Source organism: Genypterus blacodes, unplaced genomic scaffold (assembly GCF_046128005.1).
Source record: "Genypterus blacodes isolate CSIRO-AG114 ecotype Tasmania unplaced genomic scaffold, CSIRO-AGI_Gbla_v1 ptg000214l_1, whole genome shotgun sequence".
Taxonomy (NCBI): domain Eukaryota; kingdom Metazoa; phylum Chordata; class Actinopteri; order Ophidiiformes; family Ophidiidae; genus Genypterus; species Genypterus blacodes.
The window spans coordinates 2,303,726-2,309,409 of record NW_027467013.1 but is presented as its reverse complement, the minus strand read 5'-3'; the positions used below and the strand labels follow the sequence as shown (position 1 = coordinate 2,309,409).

At 44.5% G+C, this 5,684-nt stretch overlaps 2 non-coding genes across 2 annotated transcripts; both read left to right on the top strand.

The window, feature by feature from the left end:
* The first annotated feature begins 1,540 nt into the window (after positions 1-1,540).
* Positions 1,541-1,623, top strand: trnal-cag (transfer RNA leucine (anticodon CAG)). Its single transcript has one exon. It is a non-coding gene; the product is annotated as a tRNA-Leu (tRNA).
* Positions 1,624-3,012: 1,389 nt separating this feature from the next.
* Positions 3,013-3,095, top strand: trnal-cag (transfer RNA leucine (anticodon CAG)). Its single transcript has one exon. It is a non-coding gene; the product is annotated as a tRNA-Leu (tRNA).
* The last annotated feature ends 2,589 nt before the right edge of the window (positions 3,096-5,684 follow it).

Sequence of the window (5,684 nt, the reverse complement as noted above, 5' to 3'; positions counted from 1 at the left end):
CCAACATGTCTGATGTGGAGTGAATCTGTGCAGCCCATGTCAGAGGTCAGAGTTTGCAGGACGGCGCCGTAAAAACCAGAGACTCCTACCAGGACTCGGACCTGGTTCTTCCATCAGGGTGATGGATGTGTTACCATATGACACCATAGGAGTTTGTGAGGTTGCTACGGCGCCATGCGACGGTGACACAAGGCATGAAGGGCTGTAAGAGATAAGTTTGACTTTAAGACTACTGGGCAGCTCTAAATGTTGACACTTCAGTACACAAATGAAGTATTTGCAATGTCAATGCTCATTAAAAGTGCAATAGTAACTAATTTGACCAGAGCCCCGTTAGCCAGGACGTTTCCAGGTGAGTCCAGCAAAGCTAGCCAGCATTATGGAAACACAGCCTGTCTGGACTCAAACCTGGATCGACCCGTTCCCATCTCCCACGGCGAGGACGAGGGGTTGGATTTTTTGGGAGGCACCTATTCTAATGTTATTCACCTTTTTTCTGGATTCTGCCGCACTCTTCCTCTTTCCAGGTGACGAGAAATGTAGACTTGCGTAGAAATGCTTGACGTTGAAATGCTTGACGTTGAAATGCTTGACGTTGAAATGCGCAAAGTTGAAATGCTTGACGTAGAAATGCGCAAAGTTGAAATGCTTGACGTAGAAATGCGTGACGTAGAAATGTGTCCATGTGCTTTTTCAAACACATTTCAATAAATAAACCTGAACCCAAAATAAAATTGTATCAGTTTTTGAGCGTGTGCAGGGGCAGACACTGCAACACACATGGACCCAAAGAAAACAAAGAGCTGAGGAGCACACAAGCTCTTTTGTATAACACACACAGATACAGTTTGACACAGCAGAGTCTGTGCATGTGTCAGTCACCATCAGCAGCGTTTAGTTCTTACCTGCTGCTGTCATCTCGTTGTTGGATCAGGAGCGTTTAGTTCTTACCTGCTGCTGTCATCTCGTTGTTGGATCAGGAGCGTTTAGTTCTTACCTGCTGCTGTCATCTCGTTGTTGGATCAGGAGCGTGTGTTTCTTGTCTGTGACTGTCATCTTGTCGGGGGAAACAAACGCAGATATTTCCAGGTGAATTTTATTGAGCCGGGTTAAACCATGACTGATTGAGTGTGGGTGGGACATGTTTAATTTCGAAAAGCTTTTGTCTCTTTCTAAAGGAATGCTCATATTGATGAACTATGAATAACTACAACAAACTTATTCAAAAGTCAGAGTTGTAATTTATATACATTTATCTATTGGGGTGATGTTTATGTTTGTGTGTGAGTGTGCCGAGCTTGGTTCAGTCCACCCATGTCTTGGTTTAGTCCAGACACGTAATCATCGTCAGCGGTGCAACGGCGCCAAACTGGAAACACGCGCACAGCGGAGACACAAATGCGCATGCGTCGTTTCCACAGCGGAAGGAAGAGGCTTGATGACGTAACGATGATCTTAGAATCTGGCCCGCGGTACAATCGGACCCGCAAGATCAAATTCCGGTTGTTTTTACTATTATTACTGCCACTGAGCGGACAGAGTCAGGATGGCCGAGCGGTCTAAGGCGCTGCGTTCAGGTCGCAGTCTCCTCTGGAGGCGTGGGTTCGAATCCCACTTCTGACAGCATCATTTTCATTTCACTCCATAAATACAGCCGTGATTTATTCATCCAAAACGGGAAAATTGTTATCTATGCAAGTATCTTTACGTATATGACTAATAAACACCTTCAACTTGATATGTCATAGTAGCATATGTGTTAGTTAAGTTAAATTAAATGCAACCTGCTTCTCTTTCTGTTCAGATTATGTGCTCAGCAGAATCTTATCACAAATATCATCTTCCAGTTTCAGAATTGCAAGAAAGCATCATGGTTGCACCGTCAGTCAAGACACCGGCACCAGATTCACTTAAAACTGGAAAGAATCCCTGAAACATGCAGAAGACACTTGACCCTCACCTGGAGCCCCTATGCCTTGGCACTGGATCCATCAAAGTGGACCATACATCCACAGAGCTGTCCAGTAACAACTCAGTGCCGATTGTTCGTGGATAATAACATCACAGAGCTCTTTTATGATGCTCTCAAATCAGTCTATGACCCCCAGGCCTCAGGCACATCACCCCCCCCTCTCAGTGCAGATGGGAAAACACTTCTCACTGACAAAGACAGAATCCTCAGCAGATGGGCCGAGCACCTCAGTAGTGTTCTGAAAACCCCCTCATCAATCAGTGAGGGAGCTATCTCCAGATCGCCTCGGGTACCGATCTCTCTTGCCGATCCACCTAGCCTGGGTGAAAGTAGAGACGCCATCAGCAGCATTGAAAATTGAAAAGCTCCGGGATCTGATGCCATCCCTGCTGAAGTCTACAAGGCAGGGGGATCATGCTCCAGGCGATGTGGGGTCCAGAGGTCATCGCCCAAATAGTTCACCTCTGTTCTGATTCCAACCCTGTTCAGCACGATGTTCTCTACCACGTTCCAAAAATACATTTCGGGACAGTCATGCTGGTTTCATTCTTACATACTTAGAAGATTCACGCCAAGACCAAGGTGAAGGAAGAATCCGCCCATGACCTGTTGTTTACTGATGACTGTGCTGTAACTGCAGGATCACATGCTGAACAGCTCAGCATGATCCATTTTTCTGCAGCCTGTGACACCTTCGGCCTCACAGGGGTCAGACACTATCCGCTGTGGGCAAATTCACTTACCTTGGCAGCACCCTGACCACAACTGTCCAAGCACAACAGAATTGCCAAGGCCAGCTCAGGCTTTAGCAACACATACACTCTTGGCACTGAGCTGAAGGTCCACCGGGCAGTGATACTACCAACACTCACATCTGGCTGTGAAGCTTGGAAGGTCTATCTGCTTCATGCCAATCACCTGAAGCATTTCCACCTGGGCTTTCTGAGGGAGGTTGGGAGGATAAAATGACAAGAGCCTCCACACCTTCCTCATGAAGTCTGGATTGGAACGAAGCGATTCCAATCAACAAACCTTTTCATGTCAGGATGGCCGAGCGGTCTAAGGCGCTGCGTTCAGGTCGCAGTCTCCTCTGGAGGCGTGGGTTCGAATCCCACTTCTGACATCATAGTTTTGCCTTTCACTTCACTCCATGCATGAATGCAAGTATGTGACAGATGATCCATCTTGATATGGAAGCACTGAAGCACATGTGTCATGGTGACCATCACAACTGGTGCACTAAAGTGTGTTTGTGTTATACAACGTATTCTGAGAATGTACTTAATAAAAAACAAAATAAAGTATTTTACATGGTGCAATCTGACTAAAGCAGCCTCTGTAAAGCAGGTGTAAATTGTTAAACCACCTCATAAAGATGTTAGTCTGGTAGGATTTGAAGTTATTACAGAATTTTTCACGGCAACCACTACAAAGTCAAAACACATGAATAGATAATAGACTCACATTTTGTATGGGAAAGCCAATACACTACAGAGGTTGAAAGATATTTTTTTGCTGAATTGTTGTATTAATTTAATACAATTTGTCAGCACAAGAGATTCTCTCATTCCCTGCTGGCTCATTAATTTCAGTCATAAGATCAATATTTAAGCAACCGTCAAACCCTATACATCCTCAGAAAACAAGGTCATTCAGTAAAGACCGTGAATGTCCTGTGACATCAAACATACATGAGGTCATCACTTTAGCCATTTGTTCGTAACAGAGACATGTAATTGTTACCAGATTTGTGTTGACATTATTCCTTCAGACATGCACCTTTAAACATTTATGAGAAACTTTTTCATAGATTATTCTGGAGAATGGAGACAAAAGGCCTCAAGAAACCAGAATCATACAGCATGTCTGAGTGTATAAATGACACTGACAGTGAGTTATAAGTTCATTTAGAGCTTTAGCTTGTGCTGAATGATGTATTGTTCGGATCTCTGCATCATAAATCAATCTTTCTTTTCCTTTTCTCAAGGTTTGTCAATTTCAGGGTCAGAGTTTCCCTACAACAACCAGTAGGGGGAGATAAAGTAATGTGCGAAAACCTGACTGTGCTGCCCAGAGCTGCAGTAGCTGCACGTGACCATGGGAGGGCAGTGTTGACTATGATGTGACCGAGACATCTACACTATCTGGCCTTTTGTTTTAGTGCCATTAAATATGACTGACTGCATCACTGACTCTGACTTTTTGACTATTGATTGCAAATTCATGATTAAACTCGTAATCTAGTTTGGGGTTCAGTGGGGTTCAGTGTGTGTGTGCAGTTTACAGTCGTTATGCTGGATATCTTCAATGTGATGGTGTCAGTTTGAGCCGTGTTAAGGGACAGAACTTGCATTACGGTGTTGGATTATGATTTTGTGGATTAAGGACTGTTAGGACACCTGAGAGAGGGAAGAGGAAACAGACGAAGACATATAACAACTACAGGAACATAGATAAGATGGACTATACAAGACAAGCACACACACAACTGAATAGCGAGAGCTTATCAAATGTATCTTCATGTATTTGGAACATGCTTGAAATGCTGGAGCTATTCTATTTAATGCTTGGCTGATATTAATAAATGATTGAGGCTAATATCATGTAAATCCTCCCGCAGTCAGGTTGACTCTCGGTGAGGGGAGCAGAGTGTAAGTACACTTTGAAGTTTTCTCGCCTGCAAAGAAAGGTGCAAAGTGTTAAAAGTCATTCATAAGTGTGGCACTGATGATAGTAAGCTGTTCTAGTGTGGGGGGGAGAGGGAGAGGGGGGGGGGGGGGGGGGGGGGTGCAGAGGGGGGGGGGGGGGGGTACCTATGTAACATTCATACCATCTGAATTATGAATCAGAGTGAGGACAACTCTGTTCTAAGATGATGAATATTTAAAGGGTGGAATATACAGATCATCATATTGACAAAGGGAGAATACTAATGTCCTCTTGGCTGAGTGTGATTAGAGGTTAAACAGAATGCAAACTGCATAATTTATTTTCATTCTTGCATTTTGGTTCCTTCTGATTTGGCTTCTGTATTTTTTAGGATTGATAGGTTTCATTTTTTCGCAAACCAAAGAAAGTTAATGACATATTTTCACTTTTAAGCATGCAAACATTCCCTGCGACAGACTTCTGCTGTTAACGTCTAAAACAGATAACACACACACACACACACAGAACACACAGCATTGATCCGGATATTATCTACAATCTGTAAAAATGAATGTTACAGCTGGTTTGGACCCATGAAGCAGTGCAGCGTTACACACTTTTGTATCATTCTAAGTCCTCTCTCTGGCGCAATGTACCTGTTTCAGACAGAAAGAGAGAGAGACAGAGTGAGAGCCCATGCAGGTGAGAGTCTAACAGTGAGGAAATCAATATGATGTAAATTATTAAGAGCTCAGGAATGCGTCTGACCCCTACTGTCTTGCAGCAGGCTGGGCTCTGAAGGCTGGCAGGTGGACGCGGAGCTTGGACTCTCCCTCTAACACTCATTAGTGGCTGGGAGCCGGGGCTCCTTGTGAGTGGGAAGGCAGGGATCACAGCGGGGAAGTGATGGCCCAGGCCTCTCACATCCCGGCTCAGCCTTTCGCTCTGCCTCTGCCAGCCTCTCCCTGGAAGCTCATTAGTAAGTGCACTGATGCATAAGAGCTAGTCATTAGCCGGGCTTTTTTTTTCCGTCTTCATCTCTCTTTCTCTCCCCCCCCAACCT